The sequence below is a fragment of the Nerophis ophidion genome, linkage group LG28 (assembly GCF_033978795.1).
Source record: "Nerophis ophidion isolate RoL-2023_Sa linkage group LG28, RoL_Noph_v1.0, whole genome shotgun sequence".
In the NCBI taxonomy this organism is placed as follows: domain Eukaryota; kingdom Metazoa; phylum Chordata; class Actinopteri; order Syngnathiformes; family Syngnathidae; genus Nerophis; species Nerophis ophidion.
Genome location: NC_084638.1, coordinates 11,220,556 through 11,236,278, shown reverse-complemented (window position 1 = coordinate 11,236,278; position 15,723 = coordinate 11,220,556). Strand labels below are relative to the sequence as shown.

The 15,723-nt window shown below is 34.8% G+C and overlaps 1 protein-coding gene across 6 annotated transcripts in view; it reads right to left on the bottom strand.

Moving 5' to 3' along the window:
- chd8 (chromodomain helicase DNA binding protein 8) overlaps positions 1 to 10,223 on the bottom strand; it is a 141,281-nt gene extending 131,058 nt beyond the window's left edge. For all 6 annotated transcript variants that reach the window (XM_061890571.1, XM_061890574.1, XM_061890573.1 and 3 more), the window contains exon 1: positions 10,076 to 10,223. The gene's annotated coding sequence lies outside the window, so the exon portion shown is untranslated. The remainder of the gene's footprint in view (positions 1 to 10,075) is intronic.
- Positions 10,224 to 15,723: the final 5,500 nt, after the last annotated feature.

Below are 15,723 nucleotides of genomic sequence, written 5' to 3'. Positions count from 1 at the left end.
AATCAAATTTATCTGAAAGTAGACGCATTTAAGGACAGTAGTAAGCTCGGGGGTAAATTAACCTTTTGTTGATATTGTAGTCACATTTAAAAGCAAAACTGTTTATTTGGGTTTTATGCTGATGTATAAGAATTAATAGGTAGCTATAAGTAATTTTGATTATTTAGTGTAGAATGCTGCAACATGAGGTGAGGGTCTCAGGTGAACGGCACAAAAATGGCCCACAGGGACCTCGAAAGTCTCTAAATTTGCTTGTAAATTGTTTAATTGTTCACGTTTTCTTATTTACGCCTAATTGAGGAGGCAAGACCAACACAATTTATCTGAAAGTAGACACATTTAAGGACAGTAATAAGCTCGGGGGTAAATTAACCTTTTGTTGATCTTGTAGTCACATTTAAAAGGGACACAAATACAGTGACATCTTAATATTGCAACGTGGGGCATTGAAAGGGTGAAAGGCACAATGGCCCTTAGGAACCTCAAAAGTCTCTAAATTCGCCTTTTAATTGTTCAGGGACAAAGCTAACACAGTTTATGTGAAAGTAGACACATTTAAGGACAGTAGTAAGCTCGGGGGTAAATTAACCTTTTGTTGATATTGTGGTCACATTTAAAAAGGGACATAAATACAGTGATAGTTTCGTACCGTGACATTTTAATATCTGCAACGTGGGGCCGTGCAATGAAAGGGTGAAAAGCACAACAATGACCCTCAGGGACCTTGAAAGTCTCTAAATTGGCTTTTTAATTTTTTAGGGACAAAACTAACACAGTTTATGTGAAAGTAGACACATTAAAGGACAGTAATAAGCTCGGGGGTAAATTAACCTTTTGTGGATATTGTGGTCACATTTAAAAAACAAAACTGATTATTAGGGTTTTATGTTGATGTATAAGAATTAATAGGTAGCTATAAGTAATTTTGATTATTTAGTGTAAACTACTGCAACATGAGGTGATGGTCTCGGGTGAACGGCACAGAAATGGCCCTCAGGAACCTCAAAAGTTTCTAAATTTACTTTTAATTGTTCTCATTTTCTTCGTTACACCGAATTGAGGCAGCAAGACTAGTAAGCTCGGAGGTAAATTAACCTTTTGTTGATATTGTGGTCACATTTAAAAAGGGACATAGATAGGGCGATAGTCTAGTACCGTGACATTTTAATATTTGCAACGTGGGGCCGTGCATTGAAAGGGTTAAAGGCACAACAATGACCCTCAGGGACCTTGGAAGTCTCTAAATTTGCTTTTTAATTGTTTAGGGACAAAACTAACTCAGTTTATGTGAAAGTAGACACATTTAAGGACAGTAGTAAACTCGGGGGTAAATTAACTTTTTGTTGATATTGTGGTCACATTTGAAAAGCAAAACTGATTATTAGGGTTTTATGCTGATGTATAGGAATTAATAGGTAGCTATAATAAGTCATTTTGGTTATTTAGTGTAGAATGCTGCAACATGAGGTGATGGTCTCGGATGAACGGCACAACAATGACCCTCAGGAACCTCGAAAGTCTCTAAATTTGCTTGTAACTGTTCTCATTTTCTTCGTTACACCGAATTGAGACAGCAAGACTAGTAAACTCGGGGGTAAATTAACCTTTTGTTGATATTTTGGTAATATTTAAAAAGGGACATAGATAGGGGGATAGTCTAGTACCTTATCTGCAACGTGGGGCCATTCATTGTCATGCTGCAACATGAGGTGATGTTCTTGGGTGAACGGCACAAAAAATGGCCCTCAGGAACCTCAAAAGTATCTAAATTTCCTTTTTAATTATTAAGGAACAAGACTAACACAATTTATCTGAAAGTAGACATTTAAGGAGAGTAGTAAGCTCGGGGGTAAATTAACCTTTTGTTAAAGGCAAAACTGATTATTAGGGTTTTATGTTGATGTATAGGAATCAATAGGTAGCTATAAGTAATTTTGATTATTTAGCGTAAAATACTGCAACAGGAGGTGATGGTCTCGGGTGAAAGGCACAACAATGGCCCTCAGGAACCTCAAAAGTCTCTAAATTTGCTTGTAATTGTTCTCATTTTCTTCGTTACACCGAATTGAGGCAGCAAGACTAGTAAGCTCGGGGGTAAATTAACCTTTTGTTGATATTGTGGTCACATTTAAAAAGGGACATAGATAGGGGGATAGTCTACTACAGTAACATTTTAATATCTGCAACGTGGGGCCGTGCATTGTCATGCTGCAACATGAGGTGAGGGTCTCGGGTGAACGGCACAAAAAATGGCCCTCAGGAACCTCAAAAGTCTCTAAATTTGCTTTTTAATGGTTTCGGGACAAGACTAACACAGTTTATGTGAAAGTAGACACATTTAAGGACAGTAATAAGCTCGGGGGTAAATTAACCTTTTGTGGATATTGTGGTCACATTTAAAAAGCAAATCTGATTATTAAGGTTTTATGTTGATGTATATGAATTAATAGGTAGCTATAATAAGTAATTTTGATTATTTAGTGTAGAATACTGCAACATGAAGTGATGGTCTCGGGTGAAAGGCACAACAATGGCCCTCAGGAACCTCAAAAGTCTCTAAATTTGCTTGTAATTGTTCTCATTTTCTTCGTTACACCGAATTGAGGCAGCAAGACTAGTAAGCTCAGAGGTAAATTAACCTTTTGTTGATATTGAGGTCACATTTAAAAAGGGACATAGATAGGGCGATAGTCTAGTACCGTAACATTTTAATATCTGCAACGTGGGGCCGTGCATTGAAAGGGTGAAAGGCACAACAATGACCCTCAGGGACCTTGAAAGTCTCTAAATTGGCTTTTTAATTTTTTAGGGACAAAACTAACACAGTTTATGTGAAAGTAGACACATTTAGGACAGTAGTAAGCTCGGGGGTAAATTAACCTTCTGTTGATATTGTGGTCACATTTAAAAGGCAAAACTGATTATTAGGGTTTTATGCTGATGTATAGGAATTAATAGGTAGCCATAATAAGTAATATTGATTATTTAGTGTGGAATGCTGCAACACGAGGTGATGGTCTCGGGTGAACGGCACAACAATGGCCCCCGGGAATCTCGAAAGTCTCTAAATTTGCTTGTAAATTGTTTAATTGTTCACGTTTTCTTATTCACGCCAAATTGAGGAGGCAAGACCAACACAGTTTATGTGAAAGTAGACACATTTAAGGGCAGTAATAAGCTTGGGGGTAAATTAACCTTTTGTTGATATTGTAGTCACATTTAAAAAGGGACATGAATACAATGAGGTGGTTCGGGCCTCTGGTCAGGATGCCACCCGAACGCCTCCCTAGGGAGGTGTTTACAGCACGTCCAACCGGTAGGAGGACACGGGGAAGACCCAGGATACATTGGGAAGACTATGTCTCCCAGCTGGCCTGGGAACGCCTCGGGATCCCCCGGAAAGAGCTGGACGAAGTGGCTGGGGAGAGGGAAGTCTGGGCTTCCCTGCTTGGGCTGCTGCCCCCGCGACCTGACCTCGGTTAAGCGGAAGAAGTTGGATGGATGGCATAAATAGAGTGATAGTATCGTACTGTGACATTTTAATATTGCAACGTGGGGCCGTGCATTGAAAGGCCTACTGAAAGCCACTACTAGCGACCACGCAGTCTGATAGTTTATATATCAATGATGAAATATTAACATTGCAACACATGTCAATACGGCCTTTTTAGTTTACTAAATTGCAATTTTAAATTTCCCGTGAGTTTCCTGTTGAAAACGTCGCGGAATGATGACGCGTACGCATGACGTCACTGACTGTCAGGAAATGTTAGCAGCTGCACCGCTTACGGCTAAAAGTCGTCTGCTTTAACCGCATAATTACACAGTAGTTTGGACATCTGTGTTGCTGAATCTTTTGCAATTTGTTCACTTAAAAATGGAGACTATAAAAAACAATTCTGTTGGTGGAAAGCGGTGTATTGCAGCTGTCTTTAGCACCGAGACACAGCCGATGTTTCTTTGTTTGTTGTGAAGCGGAGCGGTCAAGCGTGTTTTTGGATGGGGAAATTGTGATATATATCTTCCCGGAGAAATCATTGGATTATTCGTCGTCCTGCAGCAGCGGCAGCTGTGAGCTTGACTCCTCAGCTTCTCTCTGTCCGACCTCGAGGTATGTTTTTACAATCTTTAAAATCTCACTAAAACACTATTAAAACAATAAGCAGATAAGGGATCTTCCAGAATTATCCTAGTAAATGTGTCTAATTACATCTGAAACACTCACACTGCCGTCGCCCGGAGCCGTCGCTTTTTTTTCTTCTTCTATTCCTTCACTATCCTAATTCACGAATCTTTCATCCTCGCTCAAATTAATGGGGAAATTGTCGTTTTCTCGGTCCGAATAGCTTTTTGTTGAAGGCTCCCATTAAAAACAACGGGAATATGTGTGGAACCCTGCAACTAGTGACGTCACGCACACATACTTCCGGTACAGGCCAGGCTTTTCTAATAGCAACCAAAAGTTGCGAACTTTATCGTTGATGTTCTATACTAAATCCTTTCAGCAAAAATATGGCAATATCGCGAAATGATCAAGTATGACACATAGAATGTACCTGCTATCCCCGTTTAAATAAGGAAATCTGATTTTGGTAGGCCTTTAAAGGGTGAAAGGCACAACAATGGCCCATAGGAACCTCAAAAGTCTCTAAATTTGCTTTTTAATTGTTTAGGGACAAAACTAACACAGTTTATGTGAAAGTAGACACATTTAAGGACAGTAGTAAGCTCGGGGGTAAATTAACCTTTTGTTGACACTTTTGTTGATATTGTGGACACATTTAAAAGGTGAATTTAATTATTAAGGTTTTATGCTGAAGTATAAGAATTAATAGGTAGGTTTAGTGAGTTATTTGGATGATTTAGTGTAGAATGCTGCAACACAATGGCCCCCAGGAACCTTGAAAGTCTCTAAATTTACTTATAAATTGTTTAATTGTTCACATTTTCTTATTCACGCATAATTGAGGCGGAAAGACTAACACAGTTTATGTGAAAGTAGACACATTAAAGGACAGTAGTAAGCTCGGGGGTAAATTAACCTTTTGTTGATATTGTAGTCGCCCTGCGATGAGATGGCGACTTGTCCAGGGTGTACTTTGCCTTCCGCCCGATTGTAGCCGAAATAGGCACCAGCGACCCCATAGGGAATAAGCGGTAGGAAATGGATGGATATTGTGGTCACATTTAAAAAGGGACATAGATAGAGTGATAGTATTATTCTGTGACATTTTAATATTGCAACGCATGCAATGAAAGGGTGAAAGGCACAAAAATGACCCTTAGGAACCTCAAAAGTCTCTAAATGTGCTTTTTAATTGTTTAGGGACAAAACTAACACAGTTTATGTGAAAGTAGACACATTAAAGGACAGTAGTAAGCTCGGGGGTAAATTAACCTTTTGTTGACACTTTTGTTGATATTGTGGACACATTTTAAAGGTAAATTTAATTATTAAGGTTTTATGCTGATGTATAGGAATTAATAGGTAGCTATAATAAGTCATTTTGGTTATTTAGTGTAGAATGCTGCAACACAATGGCCCCCAGGAACCTCGAAAGTCTCTAAAGTTACTTGTAAATTGTTTAATTGTCCACATTTTCTTATTCACGCCTAATTGAGGCGGAAAAACTAACACAGTTTATGTGAAAGTAGACACATTAAAGGACAGTAGTAAGCTCGGGGGTAAATTAACCTTTTGTTGATATTGTAGTCGCCCTGCGATGAGATGGCGACTTGTCCAGGGTGTACTTTGCCTTCCGCCCGATTGTAGCTGAGATAGGCACCAGCGACCCCAAAGGGAATAAGCGGTAGAAATGGATGGATATTGTGGTCACATTTAAAAAGGGACATAAATAGAGTGATAGTATTATACTGTGACATTTTAATATTGCAACGCATGCATTGAAAGGGTGAAAGGCACAAAAATGACCCTTAGGAACCTCAAAAGTCTGAAAATTTGCTTTTTAATTGTTTAGGGATAAAACTAACACAGTTTATGTGAAAGTAGACACATTTAAGGACAGTAGTAAGTTCGGGGGTAAATTAACCTTTTGTTGACACTTTTGTTGATATTGTGGACACATTTAAAAGGCGAATTTAATTATTAAGGTTTTATGCTGATGTATAGGAATTAATAGGTAGCTATAATAAGTCATTTTGGTTATTTAGTGTAGAATGCTGCAACACAATGGCCCCCAGGAACCTCAAAAGTCTCTAAAGTTACATGTAAATTTTTTAATTGTTCACATTTTCTTATTTACGCCTAATTGAGGCGGAAAAACTAACACAGTTTATGTGAAAGTAGACACATTAAAGGACAGTAGTAAGCTCGGGGGTAAATTAACCTTTTGTTGATATTGTAGTCGCCCTGCGATGAGGTGGCGACTTGTCCAGGGTGTACTTTGCCTTCCGCCCGATTGTAGCTGAGATAGGCGCCAGCGACCCCAAAGGGAGTAAGCGGTAGAAAATGGATGGATATTGTGGTCACATTTAAAAAGGGACATAGATAGAGTGATAGTATTATACTGTGACATTTTAATATTGCAACGCATGCAATGAAAGGGTGAAAGGCACACAAATGACCCTTAGGAACCTCAAAAGTCTCTAAATTTGCTTTTTAATTGTTTAGGGACAAAACTAACACAGTTTATGTGAAAGTAGACACATTTAAGGACAGTAGTAAGCTCGGGGGTAAATTAACCTTTTGTTGACACTTTTGTTGATATTGTGGTCACATTTAAAAGGTGAATTTAATTATTAAGGTTTTATGCTGATGTATAAGAATTAATAGGTAGGTTTAGTGAGTTATTTGGATGATTTAGTGTAGAATGCTGCAACACAATGGCCCCCAGGAACCTCGAAAGTCTCTAAATTTCCTTGTAAATTGTTCACATTTTCTTATTTACAACTAATCGAGGCAGAAAGACTAACACAGTTTATGTGAAAGTAGACACATTAAAGGACAGTAGTAAGCCCGGGGGTAAATTAACCTTTTGTTTATATTGTAGTCGCCCTGCCTTCCGCCCGATTGTAGCTGAGATAGGCACTAGCGCCCCCCCCCGCTACCCCAAAGGGAATAAGCGGTAGAAATGGATGGATGGATGGATATTGTGGTCACATTTAAAAATGGGACATAGATAGAGTGATAGTATTATACTGTGACATTTTAATATTGCAACGCATGCAATGAAAGGGTGAAAGGCACACAAATGACCCTTAGGAACCTCAAAAGTCTCTAAATTTACTTTTATGTTGTTTAGGGACAAAACTAACACAGTTAATGTGAAAGTAGACACATTTAAGGACAGTAGTAAGCTCGGGGGTAAATTAACCTTTTGTTGACACTTTTGTTGATATTGTGGACACATTTAAAAGGCAACGGTTTTATGCTGATGTATAAGAATTAATAGGTAGCTATAATAAGTCATTTTGGTTATTTAGTGTAGAATGCTGCAACACAATGGCCCCCGGAAACCTCCAAAGTCTCTAAATTTACTTGTAAATTGTTTAATTGTTCACATTTTCTCATTTACGCCTAATTGAGGTGGACAATCTAACACAATTTATGTGAAAGTAGACACATTAAAGGACAGTAGTAAGCTCGGGGGTAAATTAACCTTTTGTTGATATCGTAGTCGCCCTGCGATGAGGTGGCAACTTGTCCAGGGTGTACTTTGCCTTCCGCCCAATTGTAGCTGAGATAGGCACCAGCGACACCAAACGGAATAAGCGGTAGAAATGGATGGATATTGTGGTCACATTTAAAAAGGGACATAGATAGAGTGATAGTATTATACTGTGACATTTTAATATTGCAACGCATGCAATGAAAGGGTGAAAGGCACAAAAATGACCCTTAGGAACCTCAAAAGTCTCTAAATTTACTTTTATGTTGTTTAGGGACAAAACTAACACAGTTTATGTGAAAGTAGACACAATTTAAGGACAGTAGTAAGCTCGAGGGTAAATTAACCTTTTGTTGACACTTTTGTTGATATTGTGGACACATTTAAAAGGCAAATTTAATTATTAAGGTTTTATGCTGATGTATAGGAATTAATAGGTAGCTATAATAAGTCATTTTGGTTATTTAGTGTAGAATGCTGCAACACAATGGCCCCCAGGAACCTCGAAAGTCTCTAAATTTACTTGTAAATTGTTTAATTGTTCACATTTTCTTATTTACAACTAATTGAGGCGGAAAAACTAACACAGTTTATCTGAAAGTAGACACATTTAAGGACAGTAGTAAGCTCGGGGGTAAATTAAACTTTTGTTGACCCTTTTGTTGATATTGTGGACACATTTAAAAGGTGAATTTAATTATTAAGGTTTTATGCTGATGTATAAGAATTAATAGGTAGGTTTAGTGAGTTATTTGGATGATTTAGTGTAGAATGCTGCAACACAATGGCCCCCAGGAACCTCGAAAGTCTCTAAATTTCCTTGTAAATAGTTCACATTTTCTTATTTACAACTAATCGAGGCGGAAAGACTAACACAATTTATCTGAAAGTAGACACATTAAAGGACAGTACTAAGCTCGGGGGTAAATTAACCTTTTGTTGATATTGTAGTCGCCTTGCGATGAGTTGGCGACTTGTCCAGGGTGTACTTTGCCTTCCGCCCGATTGTAGCTGAGATAGGCACCAGCGACCCCAAAGGGAATAAGCGGTAGAAAATGGATGGATATTGTGGTCACATTTAAAAAGGAACATAAATAGAGTGATAGTATTATACTGTGACATTTTAATATTGCAACGCATGCATTGAAAGGCACAACAATGGCCCTTAGGAACCTCAAAAGTCTCTAAATTTGCTTTTTAATTGTTTAGGGACAAAACTAACACAGTTTATGTGAAAGTAGACACATTTAAGGACAGTAGTAAGCTCGAGGGTAAATTAACCTTTTGTTGACACTTTTGTTGATATTGTGGTCACATTTAAAAGGTGAATTTAATTATTAAGGTTTTATGCTGATGTATAGGAACTAATAGGTAGCTATAATAAGTCATTTTCGTTATTTAGTGTAGAATGCTGCAACACAATGGCCCCCAGGAACCTCGAAAGTCTCTAAATTTACTTGTAAATTGTTTAATTGTTCACATTTTCTTATTTACGCCTAATTGAGGCGGAAACACTAACACAGTTTATCTGAAAGTAGACACATTAAAGGACAGTAGTAAGCTCGGGGGTAAATTAACCTTTTGTTGATATTGTAGTCACCCTGCAATGAGGTGGCGACTTGTCCAGGGTGTACTTAACCTTCCGCCCAATTGTAGCTGAGATAGGCACCAGCGACCCCAAAGGGAGTAAGCGGTAGGAAATGGATGGATATTGTGGTCACATTTAAAAAGGGACATAGATAGAGTGATAGTATTATACTGTGACATTTTAATATTGCAACGCATGCATTGAAAGGCACAACAATGGCCCTTAGGAACCTCAAAAGTCTCTAAATTTGCTTTTTAATTGTTTAGGGACAAAACTAACACAGTTTATGTGAAAGTAGACACATTTAAGGACAGTAGTAAGCTCGGGGGTAAATTAACCTTTTGTTGATATTGTGGTCACATTTAAAAGGCAAATGTAATTATTAGGGTTTTATGCTGATGTATAGGAATTAATGGGTAGGTTTAGTGAGTTATTTGGCAGATTTAGTGTAGAAGTGAGGAGAAGAGGAGGCAGTGATGCGGGATGCTTTCCTCAAGCTCCCAAACCCGTCGGTTAGCATTAGCTCCCACCGCCAAGATGTGCCTATTGCAATGTTGGCTTACAGAAAAAGCTACGTTTATTCATTATTGTGTTCGAAGGGGAGTTAAAGCCTGTTTTCCCGGGCCGGTCCCGACCAAGCTCGGGGGTCCGGCAGCCCTCCCCGGGATCTCGTCAACAAACCGACCAAAGCAGAGCAACGTGCCACAATAAGCATGAGCCGTCAAACCTTCCCAACACGGCTTAGGCCGCAATGCTCTTTCCGTCCAACTGCCCCCGCTTTCCGGCTAAAACACCCCGCCAAATAACCCCCCAGCCCGCCGGTAACGCCCCGGTAAGGATTGGGTCGGGTAAATGTTACCTTAGCGTGGACACACATGGCGTGTTCTCCGTCTCACAACACTGTGCGATCACAGGAAACTGCCCGGGGACCAGCAGGAACTAACATTCTTGCCGAGAAGGGGGAAGAGCGTACGAAGGGAAGGGGCGTGAGTTTCGGGTCGGGGAGGCGCCGTGATTGGTCGCGTGGCCGCCGAGCCGGAAGCAAGCGACGAGCTCATTGGCTGGACGCCGCGTCGGTCAGAGCGGCGGGGGCTGCCGTTAGGCGGGAGGTTAGCCGTAGTTCGGTTGAGGGACAATAAATGCGGCCTAGCCGAGTGAGCTTCACGAGCTGCTCGTCCAAAGAACACTTAAATGGCGGGGATTGCTTCCAAAGAACACTTAAATGTTGGGGATTTATGTTATGTGACAATAGTTCATTTTTTAAAAATATACAGCGTCCGCCTTGCTGTGTTTGAGGCTGGCGAATATGCCGACTTTGGTGGCTGAGTGGAGGCCTCCTGCGCAAGCATATGTTGAAATATAAGCTACATATACACTCCGACTTTGATACCTTTACTATTATAACATTTATTTATTTTAAATAATGCATTTTTCATCGATACCAGATTGGGAATTTAGCGCCCCTTAGTGGTCAGAAACATACACACGATTATTAGCACTATTGTTTCATTTTTGTCACTGTTTTGCACTTTTCGGCCACCGTACCCTTTATTAAATATGTTTATTTTCTTGTTTTAATTAGATTGTATTTTTAAATATATTTTTGTTCTTTTTTTATGTTGGATATTCCTAAAATATGTTAATTTTTTGTTTTAATTTGTAGAATTTTAAAATGTGATTTTTGTTCTTGTTTTAATTTACACATTTTTAAAATATGTTTATATTCATGTTTTAATTTGAAATATTTTAAAGCATGTTTATTTTGAAATTAAAAAACTTTTTTAGAAAAATATATGTTTATTTTTTTGTTTTATGTCAGACAAGTGTAAAATATGTTTATTGTCTTGTTTTAATTTTTACATTTAAAAAAAATGTTCTTGTTTTAATTTCGAAATGTTTATTTTTATGTTTTAATTATAAATATTTTAAAATATTTTTATTTCGTCATTTACATTTTTTTATAAATATGTTGGACATTTTTAAAATATGTTTTATTTTCTTGATTTTAATTTGGACATTTTTTTTTTAGAAATATGTAATTTTCTTGTTTTACTTTTGAATTTTTTAAAATGTGTTTATTCTCTAGTTTTGATTAGAATGTTTTTTAGAAATATGTTATTTTCTTATTTTAATTTAAAAAAAATTTAAACGTTTTTATTTCTTGTTTTGATTTACAAATGTTCAAAATATGTTTATTTTCAGGTTTAATTTGTAATTTTAGACATTTTTAATATATGGTTATTTTCTTGTTTTAATGTGTAATTTTTTCAAATATTTTTTTTCTTGTTTTAATTTAGAAATGTTTAAAATGTTTATTTTTATGTTTTGATTAGAAATATTTAAAAAGACGTTTAGTTTCTTGTTTAATTTGGAATTTAAAAAAAAATTAGAAATATGCTTATTTTCTTGTTTTAAGTGGAACATTTTTAAAATATGTTTCGTTTCTTGTTTTAATTAGAAATATTTTGATATATATTTATTTAATATTTCCATTTTTAACAGATACAGCGTCCGCCTTGCTGTGTTTGAGGCTGGCAAATATGCCGACTTTGGTGGCTGAGTGGAGGCCTCCTGCGCAAGCATATGTTGAAATATAAACTACATATAGACCGCGACTTTGATACCTTTACCATTATCACATTTTATTTATTTTTTAAACGATGCGTTTTTCATCGACACCATATTGGGTATTCAGCGCCCCCTAGTGACCAGAAACATACACAATGATTATTAGTGCCATTGTTTAATTTTTGTCAATATGTTTTTGCACTTTTCGGCCACCTTACTCTTATCATATCATAAGACAAGGGGTGGCAAATTTAAGTATGTAAGTAATAACATTAAAAACAAATAAATAATGTTTATTTTCAGGTTTAATTTGTAATTTTAGACATTTTTAATATATGGTTATTTTCTTGTTTTAATGTGTAATTTTTTCAAATATTTTTTTTCTTGTTTTAATTTAGAAATGTTTAAAATGTTTATTTTTATGTTTTGATTAGAAATATTTAAAAAGACGTTTAGTTTCTTGTTTAATTTGGAATTTAAAAAAAATTAGAAATATGCTTATTTTCTTGTTTTAAGTGGAACATTTTAAAAATATGTTTCGTTTCTTGTTTTAATTAGAAATATTTTGATATATATTTATTTAATATTTCCATTTTTAACAGATACAGCGTCCGCCTTGCTGTGTTTGAGGCTGGCAAATATGCCGACTTTGGTGGCTGAGTGGAGGCCTCCTGCGCAAGCATATGTTGAAATATAAACTACATATAGACCGCGACTTTGATACCTTTACCATTATCACATTTTATTTATTTTTTAAACGATGCGTTTTTCATCGACACCATATTGGGTATTTAGCGCCCCCTAGTGACCAGAAACATACACAATGATTATTAGTGCCATTGTTTAATTTTTGTCAATATGTTTTTGCACTTTTCGGCCACCTTACTCTTATCATATCATAAGACAAGGGGTGGCAAATTTAAGTATGTAAGTAATAACATTAAAAACAAATAAATAATTGGTGAATTAAGTTACATTTCATATGATGATATGAGTAAGATTATTTTGAAAATTAATGGATGAATGAAATAAATTCAGAATATTTATCATGGTTCTTCTTTGTACTTTGTAAACTTTAAGTTTGAAGAGTTTCTTGAAGTGGATCACATTAGTACATTGTTTAATTTATTTGCTTTATCCATTCCATCATTTAATTCCACTTACTGATATACAAAAGGTCTTAAGTGTTGTACGTGCATACAAATGTTTTAAATTACATTTTTAAAACTAGTCTCAGTCATTAAAGTGTTAAAAAAGTCATGATTTTTTACTTTACCTTTTTTTTCTAATTAACTTTTTATGGTTCTTTTACAGTTATGTTTGGTTATGCAAACCAATTGTTGCAGCCGGTGTCCGGGTGGCTGTTGTCAGACCATCTTGGAGGTGCACCTGCTGGATGTGGAGGTCCTGGGCTGGTGTGGTTTTCACGTTGTGAGGCCGGTTGGATGATCTGCCAAATTCTCCGAAACGCCTGTGGAGACGGCTTTTGGTAGAGAAATGATGTTTCAATCCACGGGCAACAGCTCTGGTGGACATTCCCGCAGTCAGCATGCCGACTGCACGCTCCCTCAAAACTTGCGACATCTGCGGCATTGTGCTGTGTGATAAAACCGCACATTTCAGCGTGGCCTTCTAAAGTGGGCAGCCTCAGGCACACCTGTGCAATAATCATAATGTTTAATCAGCATTTTGATATGCCAAACCTGTGAGGTGGGATGGGTTATCTTGGCAAAGAAGAAATGCTCACTAACACAGCTTTGTGGACACAATTTGAGAGGAATAGGTCTTTCGTGTACATAGTAAAAGTTGTAGATCTTTGAGTTCAACTCGTGAAAAATGGGAGCAAAAACAAAAATGTTGCGTTTATATTTTTGTTCAGTGTAGGAAAACAGAACACTTAAACAATGAATAAAATAAAATAAATTAAATTGATTATTTTTGCACACCACCAGATGGAGCCACAACACAGTTTGAGAATCACTGATCTGTGGCATTACAAAAATAACAGTTGTTTAACCATGTTACATTTTTGTTTCAAAAAATCGATAGTTTTTTTTGCATTCATATTTAAAATGTTTTTTTTTTTTTAATTTAAAGAAAAAAATTGTGAAATTTGTTGTCATTGAAAGCCACATCACAGTTATAGCTGTAAATATAATATATATGAAAGTAAACATGTAATGCCTTCATGATATTATTACACAATTATATACATTTGTGATTTTTTTTTCAAGAAAATTGATAGATAAATTGCTTTGAAATCCTAAATCAAGTCGACAAGCCCATATTTAGGGATTTTTGATAAGAACACAAATATTTTGTTGCATGATCTGATAACATTGACCTTGTTAAGATTTGCTATTGCATCCAGTGCATTTTTTCGGTCCAAATAAAAAACAAACTAGTTTCTAAATGAAAATAATTTTTTTAAATCTACATTTTAAAATAACAAATACATTTAGTGGGGAAAAAAGTTGTTTATTGACAAACATTATTTCCAGGCTGGAAATGTAAAGATATTAATATTTTATATCAGGGTTGTTGTGACCAAAAGTTGTCACGGTATTGTGGAATGTGCTGAAAAAGAGCTGATAAAAACGTTGAACTATTTTAAACAAAGTTTAATTTTAGAAATAAATGAACAAAAAGACACACAATACACTTTATTGGCGGAAAAATATTTAATATTGTTCTGGCTTATTCACTCCTTTAAAATGTGTTTATTTTCTTGTTTAAATTTGGACATTTTTTTAAATGTGTAAAAAAATAAAATAAAATTAAAGCTGGATGTTATAAACATATGTTTATTTTCTTGTTTTAATTTGTACATTTTTAAAATATGTTTATTTTCTTGTTTGAATTTTTTCAAAATAAATTGAATTTCTGGTTTTAATTTGTACATTTTTGAAAAGTTTATTTTCTTGTTTAATTCAGAAATGTTTCAAATATGTTTATTTTCATGTTTTAATCATAAATATTTTAAGATATGTTTATTTTCTTGTTTTAAGTTGTACATCTTTTTCAAATATGTTTATTTTCTTGTTTTGATTTGGAAAGGTTTAAAATATGTTTATTTTGTTGTTTTAATTTGTAATTTAAAAAAAATATGTTTATTTTCCTGTTTTAATTTGGACATTTTTTTAAATGTTTATTGTCCTGTTTTAATTTGACTTCTTTTAAAAATATGTTTATTTCCCTGTTCTTAATTTGGACATTTTTTACATTTTTATTTTGTGGTTTTAATTTAGAAATAAATAAAACATGTTTATTTTATTGTTTTAAGTTGGACATTTTTAAAATATGTTTATTTTCTTGTTTTATTTGGAAACTTTCAAAATATGTTTATTTTCTTGTTTTGATTTGGAATTTTGTAAAATATGTTTATTTTCTTGTTCTAATTTGTACATTTTTCTAAATGTTTATTTTCTTGTTTTACTATGAATTTTTCTTAAAAAATCTTTATGTTTGTGTTTTAATTTGGAAATGTTTAAGATGTTTATTTTTTTGTTTTAATTTGTACATTTTTAAAAAATGTTAGTTTTCTTTTTTTATTTTGGAAATTTTAAAAATATGTTTATTTTCTTGTTTGAATTTGGAAATTTTTAAAATATGTTTATTTTCTTGTGTTAATTTGGAAATATTTAAAATATCTTTATTTTCTTGTTTTAATTTGGATTTTCTTTTTAAAAATATGTTTATTTTCCTATTTTAACTTGATTTTTTTTAAATATGTTTATTTTCTTGTTTTTAATTTGTACATTTTTAAAATATGTTTATTTTTTTTGCTTTGATTCAGTTATTTTTAAAATACGTTTACTTCCTTGTTTTAATTTGGAAATATTTAAAGTATGTTTATTTTCTTGTTTTAATTTGTTTTGTTTTTTAAAATATTTGTATGTTCTTGTTTTTTAATTTGTACATTTTAAAAATGTGGTTATT